Here is a 14179-nt window from a genome sequence, read left to right on the forward strand (position 1 = left end):
CCTTTAGCCAGGATATAATTGCCACCACATGTAGTCATTACGAAGGTTCAGAAAAGGAGGCACCCATCTCCATTTCAGGGCCTGTTTACAGCAAATTACAATCACCACACGCTAGAGAACACAACCGATAAAAGCTGGCTTAGAATGGAATCCCATACCCCGAGGATACATGCAAGGCCGCCTCCCCATCCACTTTACAAGAAGCAGCCTGAGGAGGTAGATGAGACCAGGCTGCGAGGCCTGAGATCAACAAACTCCAGTTTCGTCAGACAAGCGAAGGAGATGAATCTTAAAGCTGAGCTCCTCTGAAAACGTCATGCCTCTAGCTGTGGAGTTCAGTTCAGGGGACTATTTGGGAGAGCATCCCAGCTGTCCGGCTGGAGCCCGGAGAGATGATCTCGCAGAGGGAGAGGGTCCAAACCATATGAAGCTTTAGAGAGCCAAATCGATACCTGAAGACCAACTAGTAGCCAGCGCAGTCTAGTGAGCACAAATGTTCTGTGTTCCATACACAGGCTGCTACCAGGAAATGGCTGAGGTGGCCAAGGGATGTACAGGAGGTAGTCCCCTGGAGATCTTTACTGGTTGTTTTAAATAAACCAGCAAGTGCCTGGAGGGCTGTGTATTCCATTGTAAAGTAAGCCAGTGCCTTAGCACCACAGGAGGGGCCTCTTCCCCCGCTCTCTCGCCCCCTGTCCTTGTGGACGGGGTTTTCCACCCCAGCCGAGATACTCATCCAGCATCCAAATTCCTCTTCTTCTTGCACCCTGCACCCTTCCTGCTTGCCTCAGGCAGGAACAGTTGAGCCACTCCTGTGTGAATCATTCCCCACTGGGTAGAAATGCTTTCTTGGATGCATACGGTTGGGCCCAGCAAAGAGTCGGAAGGCCTGTGATCTGGGATGACTCACTGAGCCCCAGGAGAGCTGCTGCGTGTAAGGAGACAGCTCAGACAGAGGTCAAGGCAAGGGTAACATTGCAACAAAAAGAGGTGTGATCCATAACCATGAGATTTCACAAGAGGATCAGGAGCACTGCTCTTCGCAAAGACTGAGAACGGAACCGACCTGCAAGGACAGAAAGCGGAGACACAAGACAGGAAAGGACCAGGGATTGACTCAGTGTGAACAGGAAAGCAAACATCCCAAGCCGATCAGCAAGGCGTCTACATCACTCACGCCTACATTCTGAAACACTGCTGTAATTCCCACCCCAGCCAATCAGTTCGGGCTCTTCTGATTGATTGCACTGGCTAGCATATATGCGTACTACTGCCCACTACAGGACGGGATCAGCACTGATTAGCTGTGTGTCAGACCTAACTGAGATTCTCCTTTAATTCAAACAGCAGACGCCTGTGCTTTGGGGAGCAGGAGGATGTGGGCTCTATCCAGATGATGGTGGTCTGCCACATAGTGAAGTTCCAAGGTGGCTGTGAAGTTGTTAACGTATTTTGAGTATGATGAAAGGCTAGAGAGGGTAGTACAGGCTGTTTGCTAAACCTCCTTGCTGCCAGGGATGGATAAGGTAGCTCAGGTGAAGGGCCAGATCCAGTGGCCAATCTGTGCATGGAACTCCAGAGTGGAAGGATGCCTCCAAGCCAAGCTCCCAAGAGAGGGTGGGTGTACGGTGCACCCAGATGGCTGGCGGTGGCGTATTAATGGAGAGAGAATGTATGGGCTAAAGGTGTCAACATAACCCAGTCATTGCCCGACATTAAACACTGTTAAACAAGCTCCAGGGTTTGGGATACACAGACCTCAGCCTGCTTGGCACCATGGCAAACACACCATTAACAATCCTTTTAACCTTTTATTAAAGATAAGGAAAAACAGTGAAAACCTTTGAAATGTAAACTATTAAGTCAGGCTTTCATTGTAAAAACATCCCTTGTTCCCTCGCCCTTTAGCTGGAGAGAGTTTTTAGAAGGAAAGCCCCTTGTCTGACAGTCCCTTAGGTGGTATCAAAGATGGTGATAGCTGTGCTTTGGGGGAAGAGAAACAAAGTTAGTTGAGATGGGCTGGACCTGTTACTATTGCCTTGTTGTTAAAGTATGATTCGGTTTTATACCAGGTGGTGTCTGGAACTCAGCTGGGGCCAGCTGGAAATGGCACTTGAGGCCCTCTTTCTAGCCTGGTCTGGTCCAGACATCTCTCAGGATTAGGACAAAGAAGGTCGAGGATCCCAGGTGACGGTGGGGGTGAAGGTGGCAACCATGACCAAAGCTCACTCCAGGAGCCAATTTTTCTCCCCAAAGTCTCTTTCTTTAAGGACCAACAAAGGGCATGATGGATAGAATAGCCCATCCCCTCATCATTTTGTCCACCAATTAGGCCTAATATCCAGCACACTAATTTTGGTTCATGAATTCCAGGTCCCACATTCTCTTGTTTACCAAGCATGATCACAACACACTCTTTGAGTTAAATCACTAGGCCTTTTTGTTCCAACTAATTCAGTCTGTCTCCCTCTTGTACCTTTTCCCATCCACATTTGTTATTATAGGTTATTGTGACATCGTGTGAACTTTCACATACTTTTGACAGTGGAGCTCACGATTCGGGTAGATTTCTAGGCCCAATTATTACAACAGTGTCATTGAATCTGTGAGCGATGGCATCCCACTCTGGGAGACGTTCCTGCCTCCTGCAGGGGTAGCACAGCACCATCCCATCCAAAAAGCTCTCTTGTACTGGGACATTTTAGCCCAAAAACATTTTTTCCCAGATGAATAACGTGTAGAGAAAATCAAGATGATGGAGGAATCCTACATCACAGGGCCAGATTCACGAGGGATCTATGGTAGATTATGCCGGTATTAACCTTGGCAAACTTCCCTGGTGTGAGAACATCTGCTGTGTGTGGGATCAGGCTGTGGCTGCACAAAGCATCCACCTTCTTAGTTATCTGGAGAAGGCAAGCCCGAAGGGGCTGTTGCCACACTATAAATGGGCTGTGTTGGCCAGAAAGGGGATATGGTCAGCGTGGATGGGGAGCCCGCTGGTTCTGCATCTCTGGCCATTCTCCTGCCAATGGAGCTTTTATGAATTATTATGGATTCTATGAATGATTATTAGTGTTTCTACTATGGGATCCCCAGTCCTGGGTCTGGACCCCATTGTACTGGCAGCTGTGCAAACACAGAACCAAATTGGGCACCCATGAACTGAGTGGGAATAAAAAACCCTGTTATTGCCATTTCGGATGCAAAGCAGTTCTCCCTAAAGAACAGCTGAGCAGAATTACTAAATAGATTAATGAGATGAACGGAGCCTGCAAGGTGGGAGGGCTCGCCCCTCCCAGAGAAGCTTGTGGAGTCAGTGAGAATGGAGGATGCTCAGTGCTTGCTAGGGCACAGGAACACTAAGCCTTAGGGCTTGTTTTTAATGTTAAATAAAACTTGGCAGGATCAGGCCCTTAAAGTGGAATTACAGCGTGCTGTGTGCCTCTAAGAGGGGCTGAGCACCCTCACTAAGCCCCAAGACGATCTCCAGCCTCTCGGTGCTGCCTGGAGGTGTGGGAGCGTTATTCTGTGAAACACCAAGCAGCAGCCATGGAGAAGAAGGCAGCCAGAGAAGGGAGAAGCAGGACTGGAGGAATGATCTCTGGTTTGGAGATAGATGTGAATATGGGTGGGTGGGATTGGGGGGCAATTCCATCCCAGGGGCTGTGGCTCAAGGTCTGAGGGCACAACCCCTGCATTGATAAAACAAGCAGCATCTGGAGGCCACGGTTGCTTTAAGCCTGGTGGGGTTGCTTTGATCTCCTCTTTGGCTCCATCCCATTGGCTTTAAAACCATCACCCCGCAGGGTCTGGCAGAAGCAGTTCTAAGTAAACTCCCCTCCCTGTTTTAATCACGGCAATCAGATGACTCTCGGAGACAGGAATCAAAGCAGCCAGCCCAGGCACTGTGAACAAAGAAAGAAAGAGCATCACAGACCCCCTCCCCCTGCTGTCCTTTGGTTGTTTTGGGTGGGAAATTGCCGGTGCTCCCTCATGAAAGATAGATAGGCCCAAGGCTTACTGGGTGTGTACATGAGCATGTGTGTAAGGATGGCGGGAAGTGGGTGACTTTCTGCCATTAACCATTTTTCATTTGTGAGCTAGTTTTTAAAAAGAGGATTGTTCCCAACACCTCTGATCTCTCTCCGGTGCATGCGCCATTACAGTGGGTCTCCTTCAATCTTCCCATTCAGATCTTGTCCAGAAAAAGGGGGTCAGGAGTGGAAAGGAATGTAACCCAGGAGGGAGGTCTCACTCTTAATTCCCCCACCCGCACTTTGCTAATCTCTGGTCATTTCAGGGGATTATGGAAAATGCAGGGCAAAGATACGAAGGAGCCCTAAACAAAAGCCGTTTTATACCATACCACCACATAGCATATTCTCCAATGTGACTCTGGGACGCTGTTAGAGAGATCTCTGTTGTAATAGGAAGTTCACAATTACAGCACAAGTTATTACTGGAAAACAAAATTCTCTGGCATGCTGCGAACAAATCTGAATTCCTGAGGCTGGTGCAAAAAAAAGAAAGTAAATAAACCCATCATGTTCATTCCAAGACCCACCAGAAACAGAGGGAATAAGACAATATGAAGGTGGAGGGGGATGAGGTTGGTGAGATAAAGCAATTCCAAGGAGGTATTTCAGACAATGAATATTAAATTAAAGCAATGGAAGTTTTTCTTGAAGGAACCCCCTCCCGCCCCCAAATGAATTTTAGTGGTTAACTGAGAATCCCTGAGACTGAAGCTTTGTACCGACCAGTCATAATATGAACAATGGCATTGCAAACAGTCCCAGACTGCATCATCAGAGGACCCTTTCCATGCCCTAGGAGTGACAGGACTATTCAATCTCTACACCCGTCCAGTCTACCTCTGTGCTGAGACAGCCAGCTAGGGTAATCACTGCAATGGTATTTGCCATGACCCGGCCACAAGACTGGTTTATTTCACGTACTCTCAACTACTAGTTCTATATTTTGGTCACTCTTTAAGTAGGCTAGATATGAACTAGTCATCTTTACGGAAAAGGATCTATAACGAACCACCAATCTGTGGCACCCTCTGCATCACTGTCAGAGGACTCAGAGCTGCGAAGCCAAGTGTAATCCATTGCTCACCGTGTATTAGACGTCTCCCCTGCCCCCCACCGCATGGCCAATCTATAGTGAATTTGAGTCTATTACAGAGCCTGGGGTTTTGGCTCAAGCTGTAGCAACTAATGATCTGAGCTTTGGACGTCAGTGTTTCAATCCCCAACGTCAGCCCAGGAGGATGGCCTACACAAGAATGTTACCCAACCCTTCTCCTTCCTCTTACAGATACTGCTAGCTGTCTTTCAAAGTGAACATTTGTTGCACACCCAAGATTTCTTTTTAAAGAAAAGCAATGGCCTATCAGAGCAGAGGGTTTCACTCACACGTCGCTCACCTGGGGATGCTGAGCCTATCCTGTATCATTCCACAGCTAAGCCCTGATGGTGTCTCAATCTGGGAAAATTTCCTTAGGGAGGAGAGAGACTTGACATAACTGGGTTGCACAGTGCTGCTGCCAGGGGTCTCAGTGAAAAGTGTCCTGACTATTCCTGCTGAGAATCTGAGTGGATGGTCTGAACAGAAACATTGCTTCGAGGATGATGTGCTATTTTCTGATTCTGGAACTCAATCGAGCCTTTTCTGGAGCTATCTGCTCCAGCCCTCGCTTCACAGTAAGTCAGAAAGAGGGACAGGAGAAAGAAGTTAACAAAATACAAAGGGGCCTAAGTAACCTGGGCCGGTTTTCAGAGATGCGGAGCACCTGTAGCTCCCACCTGTCTTCAGGAGGAGTTAAGGATGCCTCGTACCTCTAAAAGTCAGTCATCAGATTCATGCATGGATTCAAATGCCTAGTATTCCATATCCAGGTGTGCGCATGTTGGCTGTAGGGCCCAGTCCTGCTATTGATGTCAGGGGAGTACTGTCATTGAGTTCATTGGGAGGTCCTGAACTCCTGTCGGAAGCCAAGGGAAGGCTTGACTCCATTAGGGGTGTTCCATGTCCCCGGGAATACCATGAAAGGACTCCCTGCTTGTGAAACTAAACTGGCTCTTCATTAAGGGAACTTATTCACAGAGAAGCTGCAACTGCACATGGCATTCAAGCCACCAGTGTACGAGTCCCTCATGCCTCCTGCAAACTCTTCCTTTCTGCAATCTGTGCTTCTCCTCATCAGTTCCATGCAGGTTGCTACAAGGTGCTTTGGAAAATTCCTCTGTTAGCATTGCAGGGACCTGCTTACAATACATTCCCTCTGCCCCAGCGTGGTTTAATCTTGTGGCAGACCTGCCCATGGGAAACAAACTATGTTGTAATTCTGACTCCAGATTCTGCAACAGTCTTGGACTTTGCAGGACTGTAGCAGCTTGATTTGGGCACCTGGCCTAGTCCTGACTGCACTGCAAGTCCAAGCCATATTTTAACACTGTCGGAAGACCATCATTTTGTACCTGGGTTCCACACCAAGGGAGGTTTTGCCTGGGGGAAAAGAGCCCAAGCTGTCACAAAGAGTTTTAGAGTGACCAGGGCCTATCAATGTTTCTATAAACTTCAGGTGGCAAGATGCAATCAGGGCCAGGTCCTTAATTGTCAAAGCCCAAGTCAATTGTTTAGTGGGGTAATAGAGCTATACAATTCAGCCCCTACCTCGAGCAGTCACATTAGAGTATCTGCTGATCCCAGATACTTTCCTACTGTATGAATACAGCCTCCCTATCAACACATGTTCAACACTCACTGTATTTATAAAAGGCAACAGCTTCAGGCCATTTATATATATACACACACTCATTCTCTCAGGCTACAAAGCTTGTATTTAAACATAGAGGCTGGCTGACAGTTCTCAGGACAGATGGCTCCCTTGCCATGCAATTAGGTTCCCATTTCCGCTCATTTGGGGAAACGTTAGCACTTTTATCCATTACTGCAGGTAGCTGGCTTCTTCACTGAGATTGTCCCTGTCAGTAACTGCTAGCTCCTCACCCCATTCCAAAGTTGCCCCTCCTACACCTGATTCATTAACACACCAAATACCTCCACCAAAAATATACAGGAACCCTCCTGCCTAAACCTCCTTCCCTGAAGACTGATCCATTCTAAACCCACCTCCTCACTCCAAGGGAGTGGTGCTCTCACCTCCCTTATATCAGGTTGTTAATGACCCAGCTGCACAAGTGCTGACATCCTTTCCTTAACCGTTTCTTAGCCAGTTCTCATTCTCTGCGAAGAGGGTGGGTATGGTAGGCAATGTAGGTCCACGCTGAAACTACTTCTATGAAACATACCCCCACACTTTGGAAGTTCAGATGAAAACAGTACTGTAGTCCAAACTATCCCTCACAGCCAATCAACTCACAATCAACCAAGGCAGTTTTGCAGAATCCAGAATCAAAACCATCCCTTTTATTTCATTTCTGTTTTTTAAAACAATGTCCCCTGGTTTTGCAGAACATCTTAAACATGTGTTCATCTTTAAAAAAGGGAAGAAGGAGAATCAGGGGAACTACAGGTCAGTCAGCCTCACCTCAGTTCCTGAAATAATCATGCAGCAGGTCCTCAAGGAATCCATTTTGAAGCACTTGGAGGAGAGGAAAGTGATCAGGAACAGTCAGCACGGATTCACCAAGGGCAAGTCATGCCTGACCAACCTGATTGCCTTCTATGATGAGATAACTGGCTCTGTGGATGAGGGGAAAGCAGTGGACGTGATATACCTTGACTTTAGTAAAGGTTTTGATACGGTCTCCCACAGTATTCTTGCCAGCAAGTTAAAGACGTATGGATTGGATGAATGGACAATAAGGTGGATAGAAAGCTGGCTAGATCGTCGGGCTCGACGGGGAGTGATCAACGGCTCCATGTCCAGTTGGCAGCCAGTATCAAGAGGAGTGCCCCAGGGGTTGGTCCTGGGGTCGGTTTTGTGCAACATCTTCATTAATGATCTGGGGGATGGGATGGATTGCACCCTCAGCCCTGGAATGGGTTCCCTAGGGAGGTGGTGGAATCTCCATCCTTAGAGGCTTTTAAGGCCCGGCTTGACACAGCCCTGGCTGCAGGGCCGGCTCCAGGCACCAGCGTTCCAAGCAGGTGCTTGGGGCGGCGGTTAGAAAGGGGCGGCAGAGTTTCCGGGGCGGTGGCAATTCGGCGGCAGCTCCTCAGTCCCACTGGCCGCCGCGGCAGTTCGGCAGGAGCTTCTCCCCTTTGCCATCCACGGCGGCAGTTTTTTTCACTGCTTGGGGTGGCAAAAACTGTAGAGCCGGCCCTGCCTGGCTGGGATGATTTAGTTGGGGTTGGTCCTGCTTTGAGCAGGGGGTTGGATTGGTGAACCTCCTGAAGTCCCTTCCAACCCTGAGATTCTATGATTCTATGATTCATTTGACAATTAATCTGCTAGGAATATATGGCACCTCTTATGCATCAAAGAAAGACATGCATGGAAACCAAGGCAGGGGTTTGCAGGTTTGGACTAAGCGGTCTTGGCAAAGCTGCACAAGGAGGGCTCAGGGCTAGGAGAGCAGAAGTGCCGGAGCTCAGAGTTGAGCTGCATTTGCAAAGCAGAGTGAGCAATTCTGCATGGTGGCGGCCTGCACCATACCTGTCTTTGGCCTTCTCTGTGAGTTGCCCAGGATCACAAGCACAGAATTCACACACTCCTATTGCATGAAAGCATGCTACAAAATACAGAGGGGGGAATCACATCCGTTTTCTGCCCCACGTGTTCATTGATGGGTTGGAGGAGGACTGTGTGGGCTGCTTGGTGCCAGAACCACCCACATGACTTAGTTTTTCCTTCAGCCTGAATGATAACCCTTTAATGAACTAAATGGAGCAATTAAGCAGGATTTTTTAGAAGTGAACTGGCATAAACATGGAGGCTGATATTTTTGCTCCTCAAGATGATAATTAACATGAAGCCCCTGAGCTTTAAGGATTCACCATACCTCTCCTATCCTATCCATCCCTTTATTTACTTTCTTGGCTGTCTGTCCCTTATGTGTACTTTATGAGCATGGATCCTTTGGTCTCTCATGAGATATCTCAATGTGCATCTAGATAGAGAAGTGGTGTTTCAATGCCCCAGGATGACTCACCACAGTCGTCTAGCAGGGTTCCCCATATCACAGACAGCTAAGAGATCAGGAGGTTCTGGGGGGAACAGGACTAGAACCTGGATCCACAGAACAGCGGATGCTTCTGCACTGCCATCCTGCAGCCATGGTAGGGCTGCAAGCATTACTACATAGACTGAAGAGCTACATACCTCAGGAAGTACTGCCTGCAAACACTGGACTGACAGTTTCCCTCATGACTCCTGACTGGTCCAGGCCCCCTATTTAAGCCCAGGAAGTGACTGTGCAATGAAGTGGTTGCTTCTTTTAGCTGTAGTGATAAACCTGCATCTTGGCTCACTCTTGGGTGCCTGGCTCCTGGTCCTACCCACTAGGCCAGACTATCAACATCCTGGTTGTGACAGAGAGTGCCACAACTCAGAGGCCTGCTCCAAAGCCATTGAAGTCAATGAAAAGGTTCCCATTTGACTTCAGTGGGCTCCAGATCAGGTTCTAAGACAGCTCCTAGCCCAGGGGCTGCCCTCACTGTGTGTAGGTCCTCTACAGATGCCACTCGGGTCCGTTGTGTTTTAGGGGCGCTTGCTCACCCACACATGCCTCGTGCGCTGGCTGGTAGGGTGTGACGCTTTCGTGTCATTAGGAACCTCACATGTACACATCCGTTATCCAGCTCTGCTCCTTAGAAAAGGGCTGAATGTTTTAGTCCTATTGCTGGGACGAGGTCAGTGAGAGGCTCACAGCAAACCCCTAGGATGTGAGGATTGTAACTCTCTGCTAGCCAGGCACTTTATCTCACTGGCAGACTTGGCAGCCGCACCTCAGCATACCCGGACTGCCTTATCAGCTACAGCCCCTAGCTAGCCCCTCACTGTAGCTCCCTCTCTGTGCCCCTAGATCCCTGCTCCATACCCTCCCTTCCTCTGCCCCCTCCTGTGCCCCCCACTTTCCTTTCCCCACCTTTGGCTTTAAATATTTCATACTTTATAGGAATCTCTTGGTGCCTCAGTTTCCCCATCTGTGAAATGGGAATGATTCTTCCCTACCTCAAAGGGTGCTGTGAGGATAAACTCATTAAGGTGCCTGAGATGCTCAGATATCATCCCCGTCTCATATTATCCCCATACCAGCACCTGGATAAGGACCGTGATGCTCTCTCCCGCTCTTGTGACAAGCGATTGGGTCTCTGTGATTTACTTGTCACCCAAAGGATGGTGAAGCCTAGTAAATGCCACAGCTGCACCCTGGAACAACTAGTGCTGCCAGAACCTGGTACAATAAGCACAAATGAAACCACAGGAATTGTTCATTGAAAGCGGCTTAAGAGAAAGCTTGTGTTTCAGGGAGGAGGAAATTCCCTTTCAAGTCTCCATGCATATTCTACAGGTAATTAGCAGCTAGAGCTCATTTGCTCACTGCCGGTGATGAGAGTAACAGAGCAGCCATCATCTGGGAGCCAGCCAATGGAACCTAAGGCCTTGTCTACTACACTGGGTTGATTTACAGAGTAGGGGAAGCTGCAGTGACAGGAATCACTGTTTAGACCAGTGCAGCACACTGACACCCCAGCTTTCTCTCACATTCTTCCTCTTTTCCGGGGGAGGGCGGGGAGGATTTTCATTTGGAAACTTTTAATCAAGAAATATATAAATATATGTTTACCAAAACTAATTTTTTTCACCAAAAAAGTCATGGTTTTATTTGAAAAGCGTTTTTCATCCAAATCCCCTTTTGCTGAAAATGTTTGGTGTGGGGCCCCTCCTGCCTGCTGCTGGAAGATGACAACCCTGTTCCGGCCATAGGGTTGCCAACTTTCTAATTTCTGAAAACTGGACACTACAGCAGGAGAGCTGAAACTTCCCCCCTCCCTACCTCTTCCCCCAGACCACGCCCCTGCCCCACCTCTTCTCCCAAGGCCCCATCCCTATCACTCGCTGCTCTTCCCCCGCCCCCTTGCTCAATCCTGTCCACCTCCCTCCCTCCCACCATTTGGGCTCCCTTTGCTCCGGGGCCGGGATAGGAGCCTGCCTGCCCATTAGATGCAGGTAGGAGGAAGCCCCAGCTGAGCAGGGGCTGGCATGGGTTCATGACCCAGCACCTCCTCCCTTGTCCTCTCCCATCCCCTCCCAGTGGTAACTGGACTTTTGGTGTCCAGTCAGTAAATGTGACTGGACACTGTACAGGTCCCCTTCAGCTGGACTTTCTGGTTGAAAACCGGACACCTGGCAACTCCAGTTGCGGGATACAAGAGCTACTACAGTCGTGTGCTTCCCATTGGGGAAAGGCAGGCCTGCTTGCACCCAGCCGTGCTGTCTGCTCAGCGTAGGAGAATCACTCCCCCCTTCTGCAGTGCAGTCAGCTGTTGTATTGGTCTCTCCCTGCAGTGGGGCATAGCCATAGTTCAATGCCAGCAGGAGCACCAGATCATCTAGTCTGATCTCCCGTATTTCACAGGCCACCAGCCCCACCCAGCCCCTGCACCCTAGACCCAACAACTGAAATTAGACCGCTGTACTATCATCCACGGGAGACTATGAGGAGCCACAGTGCATGTGTATGCAGCCTTGCCTTCTCCTAGCGCAGGACGGACCTCTGGATGTGTATTACAGTCCCCTTGCCCTGCAGAGTGCGCCATGAGCTCCCTGAACAGAAATGTGTGCTTTGAGAGCGAAGGAAGAAGGTAGGGACAGATCCCACCAGAAAATCAGCCCAGCAGTCGCCACTCATTATTACCCTGGGCTGTTCAGTTTTGAGTGCCCGTGAGGAACTAGTAGTAGCTTGAACAGTTCGACAGGTATTGGTTGTCTTACGGATGGTTCAGGCTACAGACAACAGTTCCATCAATATGCCCAGCCCTGCAGCCCGTGTGCTCCCTAAGAAACCCAGCCAATTCCCTGTAACGGTGCACAACAAATGCAGGATGGGCCCCTAAGCACTCTGTGAACAATGATTTGGCACCATTGAATGAAGCAGAGGAACCGTTCTTTATTGGCGGGTTGAGCAATACGAACCACTTCTCCCTTTGGGTGATTGTGCAAGAATCTTCAAAACGGGAAAACCGCTCGGCCAGACTGGGAAATCTCCTGGACGCTCCATCCAGCAGTGTCTCCACAGGGAGACAATAGCAAGATACCCTGCCATGCGGCTACATGTCCAGACAACGTGCTCAGAATTACTGTAAACATGACCTGTGCACTTCTGAATGTTACTTTTGGCTCCAGCATCCCTTATTGTTACTTGTCCCTGCTCAGTGACAATGGTGTCAAGCTAACCATATTCGTTATTGTATTCCCTGTGATGCACAATGGAATCGATGTCTAATCCCTATGGAGCAGGAGTGTTAGCCATCATCTCTCTCTATCCGGCTCAGGTGTCACTGCCCTGGGAATACTGCCGTCAGCTCTGGGTAGGGTGACCAGGTAGAAAGTGTGAAAAATCAGGACCTGGGTGGGAAGTAATAGATACCTATATAAGAAAAATTCCCAAATATCGGGACTGTCCCTATAAAATTGGGACCTCTGGTCACCGTAGCTCTGGGCTCCATGCGGAAAGAGAAGAGGGAGCTGACAGGAGATCAAGAAACTAGGGGGTTGGAGGGACCAATTAATGGGGGCAGATTAAAAGCACTAAATATAAATAACTTGGCTAAGCAAGAACTATGGATGAACGCCAAGGATGGGAGGAATTGTTGAGTGCGGTAGCTGAGGATACTACTGAGAGTAGTGGAATGAAGTCTATGAGGAAAAGTGTCCCGGCAGTGAGACATGCTAGGCTGTGCAGGATAGTCCCCTGAGGGAAATGTCCGATATGCCACTGCACACAATTTTTAAAGCTAGACTGGAGAGCAGGCTACAAAGCGCCCTGTAGGAAACTCAATGTCTTGACTGCGATCATGGGCTGGGTGTGACTGCAGTTCGAGTAGACATACCCGGGCTAGCTTTCACCTAGGTAGCTTGGGTCCCAGACCCGGGAAGCTACAGCAGCACGTACCGTGAGTAAATAACCGGATGGTCTTGCATAATCCCTACTGAAGCCCATGCTACCACAGCTTCACTGCTGCAGGGCCCAAGCTAGCCAGATTAAAGCTAACTCGAGCTGCAGTCCCGCCCAGTGATTGCAGTCTAGACAGACCCATAGCGCTCAGGGTAGAGGGGACTCCACACAGGTCAAGTAGTGTTACGTCCTGCCTGGGAATCCCCTGAGCAGAGGAGGAGACGGTGCACAGGAAGAGCGGCCGATCCCGTGCGCCACCCATGCCTGATCCCACCTCACCTTGTGCATGCAGTGCCCGCAGAAGGGCATCCACAGAGAGCTGGGTAGGGGGAAATGATGCTGTGGAGGCAGCCCTCCTCCACAGCTTCCACCAAGCCGGGGGCAACCCCAGCCACACAGCGTCCCCTCTGAGCAACGGCTGGGTCCAGTCCTTCTGCTCTGGTGAACTCTGCTTTTTCCAGTGGAAGGACAGAAGTAGGGAAGGAAATCCCTTCTCCTGAACCACAGTGGCACATTAATGATCGCCTTAGGAAAGGTGCTTAGGAAAAGTGCTCCACGGGAGCATTGTCTCTCTTGGGGGTGGCAGGGTGGGGCAGGGAAGCTTTGCCAGGGGGCAGTGGTGGTGGAGAGGAAGCTAGAATAACTCCTACCCCAGCATGCAGCGGCTGTCAGGCCATCCTATATGCTGATCTGGGCAGATGATCTGTGGCAGGGGGCTACATCAGAGTTAGTGAAACAAATGAGCTGCTTTCTATCTCCTCTACTCCATCGCCTCCCTCTGAAGCGACATCTGATCTCATGCTTGTAAAATCTGACTGGATCTGCCTCTCACCTGGCTGTGCACAGAGCAGCAGGCTGGGCAGGAAGAGATTAGTAATGATTAAGCACAGCTAGCCCATGCTAGATGAAGGAGGAGAGAAGGCCACTCCCATCTCCAAGGCATCAAGGTCTCCTTGAATCTCATTAAAAAGTGACATCTTTTTGTTTCAGAATCAACCTCTGTTTAATTTTTAAAAAACATTAACAATATTTTAAAACCTGAAAATGAAACAAAACGCTAAAAAACCTTTCAGACTGACTGA

At 49.3% G+C, this 14179-nt stretch overlaps 1 long non-coding RNA gene across 1 annotated transcript in view; it reads right to left on the reverse strand.

Annotated features, from left to right (window-relative positions):
- Window positions 1–623: 623 nt before the first annotated feature.
- The window catches only part of LOC140915540 (uncharacterized), a 60697-nt gene continuing 47141 nt past the window's right edge, over window positions 624–14179 (reverse strand). The window contains exon 4 of the long non-coding RNA XR_013636139.1: window positions 624–1066. This is a non-coding gene — a long non-coding RNA (uncharacterized LOC140915540). The remainder of the gene's footprint in view (window positions 1067–14179) is intronic.

This window comes from Lepidochelys kempii, chromosome 8 (assembly GCF_965140285.1).
Source record: "Lepidochelys kempii isolate rLepKem1 chromosome 8, rLepKem1.hap1, whole genome shotgun sequence".
NCBI lineage: Eukaryota > Metazoa > Chordata > Testudines > Cheloniidae > Lepidochelys > Lepidochelys kempii.